Source organism: Coenobita brevimanus, chromosome 65, assembly GCF_032717465.1.
Source record: "Coenobita brevimanus isolate Jiangsu-jjx chromosome 65, ASM3271746v2, whole genome shotgun sequence".
Taxonomy (NCBI): domain Eukaryota; kingdom Metazoa; phylum Arthropoda; class Malacostraca; order Decapoda; family Coenobitidae; genus Coenobita; species Coenobita brevimanus.
In genome coordinates, this window is record NC_137018.1 from 44,782,158 (window position 1) to 44,803,031 (window position 20,874).

The following is a 20,874-nucleotide window of genomic DNA, read 5'->3' on the forward strand; positions in this document are numbered from 1 at the left end:
TTGGGCATTCATGAGCTGAAGCCTGAGTCACTGCTAACAAGGTAAGGTAACTATACAAGAGCCCTCTGTGGGGCAATTAGTGGTGTCTGCCCATCACCAAGTTGGGGCTACTAAGGCACCAGTTGGTCTCTCCCCAGCAACTGAGACTAAGGATGACAGGGAACAGTGTATACTGTCCTCCACCTTAACAGTGATTGGCAATGATGAGGTTAATGACGACCATGGAGGCAACAACAAAGGTAACGATCAGAAAGGCAAGCACTGCTGAAGTGGTCAAAAAAGAAAAAAAAAAAAAAAAGTAAAACAGGAGTTCCTATGTGCAGAATCCATCCATCCATCCATTGCCAGACGCCACGTATCCCAAACGGGGTGGTCAAGGGCTTAGAGTTAATTGTTTTTACAGGGAGGGGCACCAATCCTCCACCAACCCCACTTGACACGTAGGGATGCCAACAGCATCTGGTGTTTCCAGGCGGTCACCCATCCAAGTACTAACCAGACCCAACGTTGCTTAACTTCGCTGATCGGACGGGAAGCGGTGTACTCAACGTGGCATGGCCGTTGGCAGAATCAATCTTAATATTATCAGCACCCTTTCTGTACCCATATTCATGCCCAGATCAGTGTGGTTAAAGTATTTATATAGTATACCATATATGAGTATGCACTAAAATACTGTTAGAACAATTGTAAAAAATGCACATTAGCTCTCTGCATGATCTAAACAACATCAGATTGTTCTGATGGTTTTTTCAGGTCACATGTTCAATCTGGCCCATTAAGCTGATATTGGGCCAGGGAGTGCACTACTGTACAGGTTGCTCTACAGTCATTCAGATCTAACTAGCCAATGAAGATTCTGTTTAGTCCACTTCAGGTCCAGTGAGGTCATTTTATGTCCAATTATGTCATTTCAGTGAAAACTGGTGGATAGGCAAGCAATGGATCAAGACAGAGTGGAATTTTGACTAACAACCTCTCCATGGCTGCCTGTGTTGAATGATGTTTAGCTGATAAATGGCCACAGGTGTCGTTTGAGCGCGCCCTAAAAAAAAAACAGCGAAAATTTTGGGGAAGAGAACAAAGGTTCTGAATGTCTTCAGACTGACCTAGACTACATTCCCATAGCCTACACCTCATCAAGCAGTTCAAAGCCTGCTGCTTTTATAAGTGCATTTTTTATTTTTTCACTCCTGGCCATACCTAAACAAGCACAACTACACCCATTACCTCGACCCAGGCAGAAAATATTATCTTTGTCCTCTCGTGCAAAACACACACAACCCTCTGTTTATGATCATGAATGAATACGGGCACAAACAAAAAAGACATGATAATGAGAAAAATACATTTCTGTCTTGGTATCTTCACCTATTTGCTCAGGTTTATTGCACTGGTTTGGATAATTCGATTCAGTGTGACTTGTAGAAAACTGTGAAAACTTTCAAGAAGTGAACGAACATCTGGGACATGAGACTGACCTTCACTTCACACTCTCACATCTCATTTGTCAGGTCACCACCTGCTGCTGTGACGAGTGGATGTATGATTTTTTTGCTTGTGGCCATGCCTAAACACACATAGTTACATCCATTTTCTCAACCCAGACAGAAAATGTCAACTTTCTCCTCCCTTGAAAAACACACACAACCAACCTGTTTAAGAATATAAATAAACAAAGGCATAAACAAAAAAAGACATGAAAATAAAAGAAAAATTATTTTTGTTTGGCATCTTTACCAATTTGCTCAGGTTTGTTGCACTGTTTTGAATCATTTCACATATTCTCTGCCTTTCACAAGCATAACAGGAAAGTTTTCTGTGTTCATGTGATGCTTTTGTGGGTGCAATGAACTTCCTTCCCTTCCTGCTAATCAGCTCGTGCGAGGTGCGAATGGCAGGACGTCTTGCAATTCTGACTGTGTAAAGTGTTGGAAAACATCCAGCTGTAACCTTTTTCCTTGTGCAGGCAGAAAATATCATACTTTTCCATACTCACGACAGACAGACAGCAACATATATTGCAAAAATAACAAGATAAAATGATAGGTGAACGTGATACTACGGAAAAAATACGTTTTCCCCGTCTGTAAACGTATTTATTTCTGCTTTGTCTCTATATTTGCAAAAAATTAGACTTATTCGTGGTTTTAAAACTGCGTTACAATTCTATTTTTAGCCATGCAAGTGGTGTGGGAGCAGCAGGCTGCAACTTAACTCCCCTATTCCTAATTGGATCTGACCCTCCACTTTCATCCCCCGTGGAAGAGCCTAGCCTCGGGAGACAGGCAATTTTCTCATTTAGGACTGAAAATTCAACCTTTTCACTCCCTTTTCCAAGCATGGACACAACATTAACATAAAAAATAACTTGACACTACCGTAAACATATTTTATATCAAAAAGGTGAAAAAATATTCATAATAATTTTTTTTCGAGCCAATCCTAATATATTATGTACTGAAATCATTCAATATCATCATATGTAATATATGCACAACATTTCAGCACTATTCACATTGTTTTGGGAGGTAAAAAAAAAATAATAACACGTACAATGTTGCAGCATGGCAGCACCTTGTGGCGGCGGATATCAGTTTCCAATATTTCTGCAACTTTCACGCTCCATTGCAAACCTCAGAATGGGTCTGGGAAGCTGGAATTTGCACTGTTAGGTGTGTCTGAACTTTCTTTTCAATATGGCAAGGAAAAAAAAATCAATTTTCAAAACTTCAGAAAATGGCCTGGGTGTTGGCCTGGGGTGCACGTAAAATTCCGGACCCACGGAGGGGTTAAGAATATCTAGTTAGGCTAATTTATGGTACTTTAAGTCCAGCTCTGTCAATTTAGGCCCAGTCAGATTAGTTCCACTCTATCCTAGTCACTTCAACCCACCTCAGGTCAAGCCAAACCCTCCACATCTGTTTCAATCATGTCAGGTCAAAATCAGTCCATTCCAGTTATTTCAAATCCTTTCACCATTCAGGTCCAGTAAGGTCAAATGAAGTCCGTCCATACTACTTCTGGTCGTTCCAGCCATTTCCATTCTATCCACTGAGCTCTGTTCATGTCCTACACACTGATTCTGGTCTGATCAATTCAGTATTAACACATTTTACTTCATGTTAGGTTAGGCTAGTTTAGATTATTTCACAGTCACTCATGCCTGCCTGTACTTACTTCAATGCAAACTGGAGGGAAAAAAAAAAATTCACCCACATCTCTCCACATCCATTCACAACTATTCACATCAACCTAGATCTTTTGTCTTTTCAGTTAGCAGCCCAGACCCAGTTATACATATTTATGTTTCATTTCATTTCATTTTTGAAGGCTCCAACATGCTTGTATGCAATGGCCTTGGTCACCTAATGGTGGCTCTCCATGCTGCTTGATCTCTGGCAGTTTCCCTATTCAGTCCTTTATCCATAAGGTCACACAATATGACCTCGTCCCTGATCTTTTTCGGTCTACCTCTCGCAACTCTACCCCAAACATAACACTTTTCATTTTCTGCACCCAACAATCAACCCCCATCCTCTCCACATGCCCAAACCACCTCAGTCTACCTCCACAACTCTTCCATCATAAACCTAGCTCCCCCAGGCCTCATACTCAAGGATGCACTACACATCCACCTAATCATTGTCATTTCTGTGTGCTTCAGCCTGCAAATATCCTCTTCCTTTACTGCTCAGGTCTTACTACCATACAACATTACACTCCCAAAACAAGCTGCATACAAAGATCCCTTAGCCAAAGGGAGAGCTCTCACAATATCAGGAGAGGCAACAGCTCCCTGAACTTTTTCCAATCACTCCTCACTCTAGCCACAGAGCTAGCTCCTGCCCCATCTCCAGCACATAACATGTCTCCTAAATGACAAAGCTCTTCCACACACTCAAAGGACTAGACTCATCAGTAAGTTCAATCCTTTCAAGCCTGACAATCTCCACCTGCTCTCCATGATGCACTGCACACATGAAATCAGCATTATCTCAAAGTCTACCTCTAATACCACCACATCTCTTGTGCACCAACTTACCACAGACACTGCACAAGATGGAATTACTTCCCATGCCCTTGCAGCAAATTGCACATGGCCACTCTCCCTCTTCTTTGACAGTACTGCCACCAACCCTAGACACCATCACTTTTGTTTTATATGCATTTACTCTCAAGCCCTCGTGCTGCATACCATCTCTCCACTTCCTAAATCACTCCTCTGCTTCCTTTTCATTCTCCGCAGTCAACACGTCAAAGGGTATAGGGGACAAAACAGATCCTTGGGGGATGCTATTTGTGACATTTCTGATGTTTGAAGATTGACCGGCAAATGTTACATGTGCACATCTGCCTGCTAAGTAGTTTGCCAGCCATCTTTTTGTGTTACTGTGCATGTTTGAGTATATTGTTTGTGAGGTTGTGGCAGGGGATGGCATCAAACACTTTGCTAATGTCTAGTGTGACTAGGAGTGTTCTGTGTGGTGGCCTAGCTGAATTCATGCCATCAAAAATGTTCTGTGTAAGGTTGTAAGAAGAGTGTTTGTGGAGTGTAGTGGCCTAAAGCCATGTTGTGACTGGGCTAGGGGGATGTGAGGTGTAACTAGTTGTAGTACCAGTCGTTCAGTGACTTTCGAGGTGCAGAGGAGTGTGATGGGGCGGTGTGAGGAAGGTAACATGGGTCTTTGTTGGGTTTAGGGATAGTGATGATAATGTCATGCTTCCAGATGTTGGGTATTGTGTTGTGTGAGTACCTGTAGTTTGATATCTTGGTGAGTGCTTGTATGCCTTGTGGTCCAAGGTGTTTAAGTTGAATGTTGCTTATGTTGTCTGGTCCATTGGCAGATGAGTGCGTAAGGTTGCTGGTGATGTGCTTCATCTGGTTGTAAGTGAAACGTGCGTAGCCTGGGACTTAGGGGAACTGTCTCTTATGTCGGATGATACGTCGGTCGTTGCGATGGGGTTTTAAATGGCTGACATGTGAAAAGTGATTGATGAGAGAGTTTGCTTGTTGTTTGTTTGAAGGTATGGTGTCTGTTGTTGTGATGGCAGCATGTGATTGTGTATTGTTGCTGTTGGAGAGTATGATGCTGTTTAGTGTTTTATAGAGTTTGCTTATGTTTGTTTTGTGGTCAAGTGTCTCGAGAAATTTTTCCAGTTCAGTGTTTGCTGTTCTGATATTTTATTGTTTATTTGAGTGTTGACTTCATATATTTGTTGTACGGTGTCTTGTGTATGGGGTGTTGGGGAGTGTCATAGTGTGTCCTGTTGTCTGATGAGGCCTTTAATTTCTGGTGTGAAGTTGGGGTTGTGTCTCTTTCTGTTGCCTCTAGGGATGTGTCTTTTGTGTGTGTTTTGTTTAACTGTATTGAAAGTGTGCACGACGGTGTTGATGTTTGTGATGGGTGTCCTATTTAATGTTTTGAAATGTTCTGTTTCAGTTGTGAAGGCCTCCCAGTTGGCTCTCTTATAACTGGTGTATGTGTGTCTGTGGCCAGCTGGAGTGATTCTGGTTTTGGTAGTGATGATGACTGGGAGGTGATCAGATCCAAGGGTTTTGACCACTCTCCAGGATGTTGTGGGGGGGGAGGTTTGGGGAACAGAAGGTGCTGTCTGGGGATGATGGGAGGAAGAGGGCTTGGTCTGGGATATGGGTATGTAGATGGAGATTATTCAGTATGAAAAGATTATCTGTTTGGGACTGTAGTACCAGCCCTCTGTCTGTGTCAGGGTTGTTGACATGCCAGGCTGCCTTGACATTGAAATCACCACCCAGGATGATGTTGGGTATGTTAGTGATGTGTTGTATCTGTGGAGAGTAATTGTGTGGTACTGTGGGGGACGACTTGGGGGGAATGCATGTGTTGGCAACTGTTATATGTGATTTGTTACCAGTGAATATTTTAATTGATTGTATTTCTGTTGTGGTGTCATGTGGGGGAAGAAGTGACTGTGTGTGTGCACTGGTATCTGAGAAGTTACTGGATTTGTGTACCAGGGTGATGAGTCCACCACCATAGTCATCGGCCCGGTCTTGTCGAATGGTGGTGAGATTGTGAAATGTAGGTGTTTTTTGTGTTCTGTTTAATGAATTGTGAGTTCTTATTTTTTGGTGTTTATGCCATTTATGTTTAATTAAAGGATGTTTATGTTGTGTGTGCGATGTGTGTTGGCTGCTGCAGCACGGGGGGGGAGGTGGTGGTGTAGGTGAAGGGGAAGGGGTAGGAGAAGATTGTGGTGGAGGTAAGAGTTTGGGTGGATTAGGATGGGTTAGAATAGGAGGAGTTGGGGGATTGGATGGTGTAGGAAGGATTGGTGGGTTTGGCTGAGGTGCAGAGGAAGTAGGAATAGGGTTGGTTGGGGGGTTAGTGGGTGGGGGGAAGGAGCATAGGGAGCAGGTCCAGGTGTTTGTGTAATGTTTTCTGGATGCAAGTGTTGTGCAGGCATAATTGGTCCAGTTCTTGTAGGAATTGCACTGAACTGAACCCTTTGTCTGTCAGCTCAACGTGATAGGTTTTGAGCATGTTGGACATATGTATTTGTTGGTGGGTCCTGGACTGCTCTCAATGTTCCTGGCTAGAAGTAGTTGTCGAGAAATGACCACCGGGGAGTCATTTCTCGATGTAGAAAAAACAGCGTTGTTGTACGTGTTGTGCTGAGAGGTGTGGTACTTGCCCGGGTGACTGAAGCCATTCTCAGGTTCTCGGGCGCCGTGAGGGGCCCGGGGGGGGGGGGGGGGGTTGCGGTGGTTTGGCCTCCATGCTGTCCTCCTCTTCTGCTTCAACAGCCTCTGGGGGGTAGACCCACGATGAAGATGCCACCGCTTCAGGTCTACAGGTGTAGAGTTGTCCCATGTGGTCTTGTGGCTAACCTTCACGCTTAGCAAAAGTCAAAGAACTCCTCCTCCTCCTCCTCTACCTGCTGAAGCTGGGTGATGAGTGGTGATGTGCAGTGCGATGATGGTGAACTACCCACTTCAGGAGACTCCAAAGACAGGCACAAGCTTACGTCCATTAGAGACTCAACGACTATCGAAGTGCTCAGTTGCAGGTCCGATGATGAAAGCAGAAAACGAGGTAGTGGTGGTGGTGGTGGTGAGAATGGGCTGGCACTGGTGGGGGTCACAGGCTTGAAGAAGGAGTCGATCCTGTTCTGATGAGAGGACCGACGATTCTGCCGAAGGATGATAGCGTCCCGGACTCCATGCAGCTCCATTGCCAGGCTGAGTGGCACCAACTCCCTGTCATAGAGTGGGTACTCAGCATACTCCAGCATCCCCTCCAGGTAGCCATGGAGTACAATGAGACGCGGGAGTGAAGGAGTTGTGGAGGACTGTGAGTCAGGGTCCTCAGTGTCGTCCTCGTTGGTCTCTCTGTCCTCTTTCGAGCCCACAGAGGCAGCAGCAGTGATTTCCTCATCAGACATGGTCAGATAACCAGGATTGCCCTGTCACTGTCCAGCCAATCTCTCATGTCGTTGATGTCCACCTGCTCTCCTGCTGTTCAAAGGCGGCAGTGGAAATTGTCCACATCAAACCCCTCAAAGTCGTGCTAGACTTCAATTCCCTGCAGGAGATGAGACCAACTGCTTTCATGGGTTTTCATGGAGACTTCCACACGTTTGCCCAGTTGAACACTGCAGACTTCAGGTTGTAACGCCAAAGATTCTGCAAGGTCTGCTTCCCACATGTGTCCTCGACTGCATCCTCTTCCTCCAGCACTACCATCACCATGTTAAGGAACCTCCGATGGTATAGTCTCTTCGTAGCCATGATAACACCTTGATCCATTGGTTGAATCGGAGCAGTCGTATTAGGTGGCAGAAACATGCACCTAATATGCCTGTAATAAGCAACCAAATCCTTCTGAGATGGATGCACAGGGGCATTGTCCAGGAGCAGGAGTGCTATCACCTGATCATGAGCGATACCAAGGACCTCCGTTAGATAATGGATAATCTCCTTGACGAAGTGTCTGTCGAACCAATCTCAGAAGATCTTTGCAGTAAACCAGGCCATCAAAGATGGTACCACACGACAGGCAGGCTATCCATCAACCCACGGAGACAACATGGTTGTTTTGCACACCCAACAACAATGGGTTTGAGGCAGTAGTGTCCTATTAGCACTGGCATAACACAAAACAGAGACATGTTGTTTGGACAATTTCTGACTAGGCACAGTCTTCTCCCTTTCCTCAGTGAGGGTGTTGGTGGACAAGGAGTGGTAGAACAGACCAGTTTTGTTATCATTATAGACTTGACCAAGGGCATGGCACTCGTCCTTGATCAGGTGTTGCACTTTCTAGTGAAACAGGTCTACTTCCTCTGCTGCCACGTCCAAGGCCTTGTCATGTGCCTTACAGCCAGTAAGTCCATGGCGAAGCTTGAAGCGAAAGAGCCATCCCACGGACATCTTTTCACTCACATTGTGTAGGCGTGCAAACTTCTAGGCTGCAGCCTTCACCTCAGTCCCGAGCACTAGCACACCAGCACCACGTTGCTGGCAAAACCACAACAATATTGACTGGTCAAGAATGGCCTGTGCCATGACCTTCCAGCTCCCCCTACGTGTGTTTTCGCCGAAGTCCGGTCTGTTCTGCGTAAGTTTGTCCCTTGACTTCTTGATATCAAGCAACGTTGCACGAGCTAGATCATATTCCCGCAGTATGCGTCCTGTGGTTCAGTCTGCATCAACCTTGCTCAGTATCTCATGTTTCCTCTCCAGAGTCAGAACCTTCCTCTTCTGCTTCTCAGGTGGTGGTGGGGCCATCACTGCACACATGAGAATACAGAAGAGGAGGGCCACAACCTGAAAAAGGTAGGGGACCACCACATAAGCTACCACATTCACAGCCGTTCTTGCAAGCGAGTCACTCAGATGAGACAAAGGCAGGAAATGAGGTATGGGCTTGTTGGCCAGCAAGCAGTACAGCGCTGCCACATCGTACCCCACGGTTGCGTCCAAGCACAGATGAAGCAATATGCGGCAAACTGACACTTGCATATTAGGTTCACTTCCATTTGTCCAGGCAAGGATTAGCACATGACGACAACAGCGGATGACCAGTACAGCACATCTCCACTTCAGACAGTGTATGAATAATGCGACCGGCCAGTCAGTGCTGACCATTGGGTGGGGAAACAGACAGAAGCGGGTGATGGGGAGTTTCTGCACTAATCCCAGAGGTTGGGAGACTCCCACCATTCAGCATAGAGGCAGACGGGCACTTTTATTGTATATTGCTTGTGGCTTGTGGTCTGCGTTACATGCATGATGACCACTGGAACCCTCAGCCAGGAACAACACTTGTCTCGTCATTTCAAAACTAACCATAGGAGTCTCTGGAAAATATGTTCAATGTGTTTCCCATGCAAAATTACGTATGTGAACATATCCTAACCTAACCTGACCTAACCTAACCAAACCTAACCTATCCCACTAGGGCTGCTTGGCTGAGGTGGCTGGCTGTGGTATGGAAGCGAATGCCCATACAGAACGGAAATGTACTGTACAGTACGTACACACATACTGTACTATCATATGCATTTATACAGAGATTGCTGTACTGATACTGTATTGTAATCATATTGTGGGAAGGACTCTCCCTCTCTCTCCCCCTCCCCGTGACTGGGCATCATTGGACGTTTGACCGAGAGATGGATGGCCACTGTCACTGAATATGTGCTCGTGGCTTGTGGTCTGTGTTCCACGCGTGGTGGTACAGTAAAAGTCCAATATTTCGTCATCCAAATCCCCGGCAAATCTGACATTTCGGCAGTTTTGAGAAATAGTCCCATTTACGAAAATCTCCGATCGTTCGGCAGATTCTCCGATTATTTTCGTCAGTCTTGAAATTCTCCATGAGGCTCGCCAGCTAGCTACCCGCCTTTACCCGCCTTAGTGAGTGAGATAGTGAAAGTGATGGAACGAGTCTACCACTGCCATGAAGCTCAGAGGCTAGCTCTTTCTCCTATAGCATAAAGAGAGGACAAACATGTAGTGAGTCTAGCATGGGAAAGAGAATCTGTTTCGCCATTCTTCCGAGTTGTTGCCATGCTGCTGCCGACTTCTCTTGATTCTTCTGTGTGCTTTGTGAACTTCGTACTGAAATACCTCTGAAATTACTATTCGAGTGTGCTGTAAGCACCATAACATCAGACAGGAGCTTTGTAACACCTGAGTGGACCAGCCGTGTGTTGTGAACAGTATAAACATCTTCTGCGTGCTTTGAAAATGGCCTCCACGTGTGGAAAGTTAACTGGTGTTAGCAAGAAGCGTACACATAAGATGTTGACTATTGCTCGGAAAATTGAGCTGTTGAAAAAATTAGAGGCTGGCATGAGTAGGAAACAGATTATGGATGAGTTTAACGTAAGCTCCTCTGCTCCCTCCTCTCCATCACCAACAGCAGTCTCTGAACCTCAAGCTCTACTGCCGCAGCAACAGGGAGAAGAGTCCTTAGAGCCTGTTGCAGGACCCTCTACTGCTGGGGACTTCTTCCAGCAGTAGCAGACTCCAATCAACCCCTTCTATTGTACATATGTAAATAAGGAACCTACTATAAGTTTAGGTAAGTGCATGTGAACTTGTAGGCCTACTGTACCATTACATTTATATACAGTATGTTCACTAATTTCTTTATTTTTCATATTCATGTATAGTACTGTATTCATTACAGTATTGTACAGTATCAAACAGTATACAGTACTCTCTCCAAACACATTTGTAATGATGTGAGTAATGATGATAGTGTTCACTGAAACATATAAGGTACTGAGTGGGTAGGGTTTTCGATAATTCGACATATTTCGGCACTTGCCTGGTCCCATAGATGCCGAAAATTCGGACTTCTACTGTAGTTGGAAAAGACTTAGCCTGGTGGTCGCGCATCTCTGGACATTCAGTGGGGATGTGTATGGATGTTTTGACACCACTTGTGGGCTACAGCTGTATTACCCAGGTGCTGGAGGTTCGTAGAGAGTGATCGGACAAGTGCACAACTTTGACCATTCAGAATAGGGGTGGACGGACATTTTAGCTCAGGTTCGGGGTAACGACCTATTTCCCGCTCATGGCTCGAGCCCTGCAGCCATGATACTGAATGTTTGAACATGTCAGCTGGCTGGCTGAAGTTCTCAGGGACTTTTACGTCTGGATAATAACAAGTAAATTTGGATAATGGTTTAATAGAGCATAGGTCCAGCGTCCAGATAATGAATACGTCTGGATACTGCACGTCCGGATAAATGAAGGACTGCTGTATATATATACATATACAGTACACATATTTTCCCCCCATCTCTCTCAAAGCCATCTCCAGGTGGAAAAGGTGGTGGTCCTTTGGGGGTAAGGAAGAGGAGGGCAAAGAGGGGGATGACAAGGCCAACACATCTCCCACTTCTGCCAAGATCCTCTTGAGTCCTAGCCCTAGTCAGAAAAGGTGGTAGACTTTGGAGGTTAGGGACAAGGACGGTGCAGATGAAGAAGGTCAGGCCACCACAACTCTAACCTTTCTCCTTAGAGACCCCATTTGGGGGTGTAAATGAGTCTGATTGTTGAGTGCCACCTTACAGTGGTGAGCCAGGTTGAGCATTACTCTGACCTAGTATGGTCGGACTAGATAGGGCCTATTTGCAGCAGTCAGACTACAAGCAAATATTGTATTTGGCCATTTCCTCCCATATAAACCATATTTAGGAGAGGCCTATATCCTGCTATGGACTGTTACAGGCTGAGGATTATGATGTAGGTCCAAGAACACACAAACAAAGAAGTAATGAGGTCTTAGGAATGAGAAGTGTTCAATGCAAACTATACATTATAAGTCACAAATGTCTATCTATTTATTGCCAGATGCCTTAATCCTGTACGGGGTGGCCACAAACGAATCACCTCCATTTCGCCGTCTCCTGCCATTCATTACCCTGCTCCCAGCTCACACCCCCTCTCTCATATACCTCTCCACTCCATCCGTCTATCTCATCTTTGGCCTCCCCCACCCTCTACCCCTCTCCACCTCACTCACATACACTCACCTTGTCACTCTCTTGTTCTCCATCCTCTCCACATGGCCAAATCACCTCAATGTGTTTCTCCTAAAGTGTCGTATTACATCCACATCCACACCACAATGCTCCTTCACATCCTCATTTGTCAGTCTGTCTCTCCATGTGACTCCACATGCTCCTTTCAGATAACTTATTTCCACTGCTCTCACTCTTGACTTCTGTCCCTCCAACAAGGTCCAAGCTTCACTTTCATATGTTAGAGTTGGTATCACAATACTGTCATGAAGTAGCTTTTTCACTTCCAAGCACACTTCCCTGTTTCTTATCACTGCTTTCAAGGAACCAGCAACCTTTCTTCCCTGTTGCACCCTTTCAAGCACTTCACCCTCTCAACTTCCATCTTTACTCATCACACTACCCAAGTACTTAAACACACATTTTCCATTTCTTCCTCATCCAGCCTCAGTATACATTCACCGACTTTACTTCTCTTGAAGACCATAACTTTATTCTTCCCTACATTCACCTTTAGATTCCATTTCATACACACTCTCCCAAACTCATCCACCAATCCTTGCAGCTTCCCTTCGTCTTCACTTAACAACACAGTATCATCGGCAAACAACAGTACAGGTACTTTTCAAACACTGCTCTCTCTCACTAGGGCCGCTCCAACATCCATTGCCCTACCTTGTCACAAATGTTACTATATGATTTTAAAAGGGGAGTGGGTTACAAAATAAGGTTAAAACACTAAATTCATAAAACAGACGATGAATAAGGATATTTCTTGTTTCATCCCCACCTACCTCTAAAGCTTGGTTAACAGATACAGTTTCAGACATTTTTCTTTCAAATCCCATGACGTATATTGAAATTTTATTCTCGCCACCAAAAGATTTAAAAAAACAGGCTACAGACTCTGCAAAAGAACTGACCACACAGGGCATAATGTAATAAAAAAAAAAAATCACACTTCAGAGAATATATTATATGGAAAAAAATAAGTGGTTGGAGGGGGCACTCATCATCCACTCACTTGATGTAGTGCTGCTCCTGGATGCTGGCCCTTTCCCCTCTTCTTTCCTTCCTTCCTCTTCTGTCTTTCTTTCCTTCATTCTTTCCTCTTCCTTCTGTCTATGGGTGACTCTAAGTGACAAGCCAACTGGTTTCCTGTACACCAGAAAATCATTTCCTATGCTTGGTGGTAACCATATAACCAAATGATGGTACTGGTGGTTTAGTGGGTAATTAAGGGACTCCAATTGGATTGAGCTGGTGCAGCTTTATATCCAAGGAGTGTTTGGGGTTTATTGCTCATATAATGCCTCTGGGATAAGTGAGGCTGGTCACTCTCATCTTAAATGTCAGCACCAATATGCCTAGCCCTGGGCTCCTACACTTCTCATTGGGCAACACTGGATTGGATGATGGATGGATGGAATGAAAAAAATTTGCAACACAGTTGCATTCTAATGCTTGGGTCATACTGCCCTTGCCAGTTACAAACTGGAGGCATTTTGACATGCTGCATGCTAAATTTTTGAAGTATTCTGTATCCATCTTCTTGACCCATGTTGCAAATTTCATTCATAAGGCAAGGCACTGATAAGGTGTTGCATGTTTTAACCTTGTCCTTCATATACTTCCATGCATTTTCAATGGGATTCAGATCTGGAAAGTTACCTGGCCAATCAAGCACTTCAATGCCATAATCTAAGAGGAATTTCATAAATTCATAATGCTTTTTGCCTTGTGACATGAGGCAGAGTCCTGTCTATATTTCCGACTTCCTATGATCTCCAGTCTTTGAAACGCAGTGTGTCCAGGCATCTCGAAATGAACAGATCTTGAATTTGGCTTTCTTTTGTATTGTTTTTGTTTTTTCCTTGGAAGGAACAGTTTGCAGGCTCCTGGCCTTTGCTTCCTTCTTCCTTTCATTAAAAAAAATTAATAAATAAGGTGTGTGCAATCATGAACATCATTTAATTTTAGGGGATGGTCATTCAACACCTCCATATATCTGTCAGTGTTCATCATTGTGTTTTTTGGATGGAAACAGAGGCCTGCCCTGCCTACTTCCCTGCTAAAACAACTCCACACTATTACACTATCATGTTCTTGACAGTCCTTTGTGTGTAGTAGGGATTGTAGCAACTGACGTTGCCAGGCCTACTTACCTACCTAAAACAAGGATGAAAACATAAAAAGGCTTACCAGAGAACATCACTTTCCTCCAGTCTTCTGTGGTCCAATCTTTGTATTTTCTTGCAAAGTCAAGTCATTTGTGGTGCATTTGTTTGGTCAGAAGTGGCTTCTTGACTGGCAAGCATGATGGCAGGTTCAGGTCCTTCTACAGCCAGTGTTAGATGGTGCAGACTGAGAAACCTTGTAGGAACTAGGGATGATTAACTTTTGAGTTCCGCAGCCATAATACAGTATCAGGAGTTGCAACTCATGCCTTAGGGGGTTGTCTGTAGCCTTTGTTGTCGTGCATCGTCGTCCTAGATGAACTCTTCTTGGTGGGACAACAGATGTGAGGCCACGGGCACTGGCTGTCACTCATGTCACCGACTGTTCTGACTGTCTGGTGTTGTGCTGTTTCCTTGGTAAGGTTGTTCTCCTGCTTCCAGGCAAGAATGTGAGCCTTTCTATTTAGTTTGACTGGTAGAACCCATATCTAATCACTAGACTGTGCACAAAAACATCAAATACAGTGGGAAGCAACATTCAAGGGGTCTGGTTAGGAATGAAATCTGCACTACTACTCCATACCTCAGCTTGTGGGTGACAGAGTTGGGCTTAAACTCAGCATTTGCTTGAAGTAGGTCTAGAGAGATGCCAGATGTCACATACAGAAACTGAGCTGAGTGTATGGCATGCATCACAAATGAAAAAGGCCGCTTCTGGCCATTGTGTTTTGAGGCAGTGGCCAGTTTCTTTTGCCAAGTCTGTATATCTAATTCTTTCAGTTCAAAAAATTTCTCTGTACCTGAATAAAACTGTTCAAGTGCAACAGTAAAACTATAGAATAAGCCATCAGAGTGGTGGTTAATTTTAAGACTGATGTGTACTTTGCATGGAACAGATAAGGAAATCAACTTTGAAAAGTATGCTGAACCACCTTCTTACCTGGATATAAAATGATTATTAAAGGATGAGAGCCTTACAGGTCTTGGTTGGAGAAACAGGCACTTCAACACTCCCAGCACAAGCCTACTCCTCTGGAGTACTGGTAAGACAGAAGTGGGATATGGGATGCGAGGTAGAGATAGACAATGAAATGGTGAGAAGTTAATACTGGTCATGGTAAAATTAAGATAACTTAGAATAAGGATGGGTGAAGCCATGTGAGGCTTAGAAAACTGTGGCAACAAGGGGAAAGATTGAGAAAATAAGGTAGTGCTTTACATTAAATGTCAGAGAGAAGCAGAAAGATGAAAGGAACTGTAAGGGAGACAGAGTGATGTACAGAGGGAGTGTAGGGAAAATGATTGTAATGGTTTGACTGATGTGGTATTGTTGCCTAGTGAAATATGGTTGAGGCATGTATGAGGTATGGAACTGGTATGAAACTGATAAAAAGGGGGAGGCAGTAAGACTAAGCTGTGGCAATGAGGTATGTGGGGTGGAGTAGCATGTGCATGAGCTGAAACTAATGATGGGCTAAGCATCACCACAAATGCAGGCTTGGGTGGCACACTTATTTGCAGCTATCACATTCACCAGGTATATGAGACTTTCCAAGTTTTTACAGTACACTACAATCCTGGTATATGGAAAGGCATGTGGTTGGACATGTTCACTGAATCCACCTTCGTGAGATACAACCTGGAACTGGGTGGACTAGTGAGTCTGACACTCCAACTAAACTCAGTATTTTGAAGGCTTTGTGCCTTCATACCTCCAGTCAGTTTTGAGGAGACCTAACAATGATGAAAGACAGCCAACAAGGCACAGTTACAACAGTTCACAAAGAAGAGAGCCAGTCAAAGATGAAAAGAAACTGTTTGGACCAAGGTGCCATAAAGAACACACTATCCACCTTCATTCATCCACTTGATACTTCCAGTCATCCATCTGGCTTTGTGAACACTGCCAATGGTTTTGTTTGTCTCAACAATGTTAATGTTGAAAAGGCCCTTTTCTTAGGCAAACAACAGATGATCATGTCTGAGTCTGGGTTGCCAGCCAGTTTCCATGCAAACATGAAAAAGAATGTAGTAACAATACCAGTGAGCAATGGAGTAATATATGTCGATGGTACACCTGTCTATGACACATCACGTCTATAAGTTATCAGCTTACAACAGTCACATGACATTTAAATCAAGGAAGTACTTACCTATGAGTTATTTAGTTCCTCCATCATTGTTTGATGAGAATAATGACAGAAAACTCAGTTAAAGACACCTCTGAAGAACAAGCTCGAGGTTGAGGAATCACGTTGTATCACCACTCGCCTTGATGTATTCGTCATTGATCGATGTGCTATGCTGTGGGGTGTTCATTGGCCAGTAAATGATAATGCTGAGGACTATATCAATAACTTCATGAGCAGTATTACCTGTCACCTGCAAAAGTGTTCTGTACATCTGATCTTCAATGGCTACCCACTATCAAGCATAACACCATAACGTCAAAGAATGCAGGTAAAGATGACAGCTGAAAGCAATCGGCTGACTTTACATGCCCACCCTCCTGCCCAGAAAGCAGTTCTGCATGTTACATAATTCAAGACCCAGCTCATCAGTTTGCTTAACCATTACCAGGTACTGTATAGCACTTGCAGGACAACATAAATGAGCTAGTCATCACCACAGACCATCCAGTCCCCATCTCAATCAAGGGTGGAGAATTAACCCCAAGGGAAGATCTGCAAATATCACATGCAGAGGCTGCTGTGATCATTATGAATCAACTGGAAGCTTTAGCAACACATGGGACTTTGAACATTCATGTACCCAGTGATGTACACAGATATACTACTACTTTTCATGCACTTTTACACCAACTAGAAACTTAGTTATGCTGTGATAATGGAGAGTTTTGTCACAGGTAGAAGTATTATCGACATCAGGTGGGGAAGGCGGTAGGTGTGTCTGAGTTGACTGCTGAAATGCTGAAGGCCTTTGAATATATAGGAGTGGGGTTAGTTACTGATTTGAAAAATGGGATTACAAATGAGTGTGTTGTCCCAGATGACTGGCAGAAGAGTGTGACTATAAATGTGTTCAAGGGGAAGGGTGATGCCCTAGAATGAGGAAATTATAGAGGCAAAAAACTTTTGGGAAAGATGATTAAGGTAATGGAGAGAGTTCTAGAAGATATGATAAGAGAAAGAACAAATATTGATGAGATGCAGTTTGGGTTTATGCCAGGCAAGGGGACCATTGATGTCACATTCACTGTTCAGGAAAAATATATACTGTAGGAAAGAGAAAGGATCTGTACTTTGTTTTTGTTGATTTGGAGATGGTCTTTGACAGAGTCGCTAGGAAGGTGGTGAAGTGGGCAATGAGAAAGCTTGGGATCGAGGAGTAGGTGGTTAAAGTGGTTATGGCTATGTATGTGCATGCTCGCACCCAGGTGAAAGTGAATGGAGATTTGAGTGATGAGTTTTCTGAGAATGTTGGTGTGCATCAGGGGGTCAGTCTTGAGTCCATTATTGTTTATCATGGTACATGAAGCCCTCTCATGTGGCTTCAGGGATGGACTCCTGTGGGAGATGTATGTCAATGATTTGGTGTTGATTGAAAAGAATGAAAGGAAGGTGGAGGAAAGATTTAGGAGGTTGAGAGACTGTATGGGGCACAAAGGCTTGACAGTAGATGCACAAAAAACAAAGGTGATGGTATCTAGGGTTGGTGGTGGTATTGTAAAAAAAAAAAATGAGGGAGGGTGGCCATGTGCGGTTTGCCACGAGGATGTGGAAAGTAATTCCATCTTGTGCAGTTTGTGATAAATGCGTGCATAAGTGACGTAGTGATATTAGAGGTACCGGTAGACTGTGAGATAATGCCGATTTCATGTCTGCAGTGTGTCAGAGAGAGCATGTGGAGATTGCCAAATGTGATAGGATTGATCTTGTTGGTGAGTCTCTTGTGTGTGTGAAAAAGTTTTGTTACTTGAGAGACATGTTACGTGCTGGAGGTGGGGCTAGAGCTAACTCTGAGTCTAGAGTGAGAAGTGGTCAGAAGAAGTTCAGGGAGCAGTCGCCTCTCCTGAGTGGGCTCTTCCTCTGTGCTAAAGGATATTTGTATACGGCATGTGTTAGAAGCGTAATGCTATATAGTAGTGAGACCTGCGCGGTAAAGGAAGAGGATATTTGCAGGCTCAAATGCACAGAATTGAAAATGATTAGGTGGATGTGCAGTGTGTCCTTGAATATGAGGCCTGGGGGTTGGGGGTTGTGGGCTACATTTACAATGGAGGAGTTAAGAGGAACGATGAGATTTTATTGGTGGAGATGAAGAGTGAGATGGTTTGGGCATGTGGAGAGGATGGAGGATGAAAACTGGGTGCAGAGAGTGAGAAATGTAAACACTGGGGGTAGGGTTGCAGGAGGCAGACTGAAAAAGACCCGGGACAAGGTCACAGAGTGTGACCTTAGGGATAAGGGACTGAATAGGGAGGCTGCCAGAGATCGAGCAGCATGGAGAGCCGCCATTAGGTGACCAAGGTTGATACATGCAAGCATGTTGGAGCCTTTATAAATGAAACAAACAGAATAAAAGCTACAGCCCACAAACATATGAACATCAAAGATTTCCTTCCAGGCATGGATTCACTTACTGGTTCTGACACTATCTCATACCTCTATGAAATTGACAAGATTAGTTCTGAAAGTACTCCAGTGTAGGAGGTTAATTATGATGCAAGGTGTGGAGGGAGCCAGTATGGAAGAGGAGATATCTGAAGCAACATGATTTGTTGCAACTGTTACGAGTCAAAGATTGAAGGCAATATGTCTGACATACGGTATCATCTTTAGTAGAGTAAAATGGTGAATTCAAAGGTAACATGTACCTGAAGTTGAAGTCAATACCTCCTACTGCAGATGCCATCACAGACAATGTATACCATGCACATCATCAGATGTTGATGTGGAATTCAAGACTGTCAGACGAGCTACATATGGAGATACAGGAAGACAAATGAAGCATTACTAGTGCTATGATGTTGATGAGGATGTGTTGGAAGGAGTTATAGGTATCTTAAGATGGCATGGTCAAGTGGAGAGAATACAGAGAGCAACAGACCACAGGTGTGTATCACTGAAGTGGAGTGAGAGAGGGAGAGGAAGAGACTGAGTGAACCAGAGGGGATGGGGAAGAGGAGTATATGAATAAAGGTGGGGTGAGGGAGAACAACTTGATGGCAGAGTACAGGGTGACCTGCAAGTAATTTGTTCATGGGCAGCCCTTCCAGGATTATGTCAGGTTACAGTTCGGTCAAAGTTAATTATGTGGAGATCGTATTTTTTTTTTTTTTTTTTTTTTTTCCTGAGTTTTACTAAACCCAACTTAAGCTTCCTCAGCATAAGAATTTTTGCTGATGGTTAGCAACCCTTTGAACAGGTTTCAGAGATGGCTGACTGTATGCAATGTTTTGACCCTTGTTTCCCAAAAGCTGATGGAGATAGAAATATAGGTAAATCACAAAGCAAGTTAAATCAGTTAGGATTAAGCATCACATTCACTGACCTACCAAATGCTTAAGGAAATTTTGATGAGGCAGAACACTGTAAGATAAGCTAATATGTCCTGACTGGGATGAAATTTTAATCGAAGTCCAAGTTTGTTCATTCAATATCCCTTCCACACATAAACAGATTCCAATTTAAGCATAAACACAAACATGGTGTTTATCTGCAAAAACACTAGCCATACTGCATTTTCTTGTTGCTGTTGTGGTCCCAAGGCTCATCTGAATATGAATCCAGTGGACTGCTGGCTGAAAAAGCCCTTCTCAGTCCAGGTAGGAGTGGGGGACGAGTTGAAGGACATTTGTATATTCAGGCAACCACTACCTAGTTAAACTGGTGCTGCTGGTGGTAGGTGGTGGCAAACATCACCCACTCACTTCACGTAGTGCTGCCTACTTCTCGCTTTACCTTTATCAATCTTTTCTATGTCTATCCTCCTCTCTTCCTACTTCTCCCACCCTTCCTGTCACTTATTACTTTTCTTTCTACTTCAAGTGCCTCTGCACTGAGTGACAAGCCTAATAGTTTCCCGTTAACTAGGAAACCATTTACAATGCTGGGTGGTAGCCATGTAGCCAAATAATCGGGTGGTGTGAAACCTACAATTGTGGCCCTGTTAACTGGGTGAAAATGCAAATGTGGCACCATCCAGGAACCACACCTCCACACTTCCCCATGACTCTCTGTGGAGAGATGCTGCCTGTTGCAAGAGAAAACTGTTCGCTGCATGGGGTGGCTCTGCAGGGGTGGTTGCTTGTCTGCAGTTTGTGGGTCTGCTTAGCCATCCAGAAAGCATTACTCAACAACAAAAACAAGAAAACAAGAACTGGTACCACTGCATGAAGGCATCCCTCTCCAGTGTCCTTATATTAGTTTGATAAATGTGCAGTACATGATTTTAAAAAAAAAATTTTCCTCCTCCTCTTGAATTTTCTATGGTCACATGAAGTCTCATGTCTGCTTGTACTGCATAATGCACTTGGCACTGCAATACTGACAATGATAAGGGGAATAGGTATTACACCTTTCCAGCTTTACAAAATGTTGGTGGTTTAATAACAGAAGCTTCTTATGGTAAGGCTATTTTCACCTATCTTGTCTTGCTCAGAACTATACTTCATGCTTAAAAATTATATTTTTTAACACAATTTAAA

The 20,874-nt window shown here is 43.9% G+C and overlaps 1 non-coding gene across 1 annotated transcript; it reads right to left on the bottom strand.

Annotated features, from left to right (window-relative positions):
- Positions 1-447: 447 nt before the first annotated feature.
- Positions 448-566, bottom strand: LOC145405174 (5S ribosomal RNA). The gene has a single exon (XR_013898276.1). It is a non-coding gene; the product is annotated as a 5S ribosomal RNA (ribosomal RNA).
- Between the last annotated feature and the right edge of the window lie 20,308 nt (positions 567-20,874).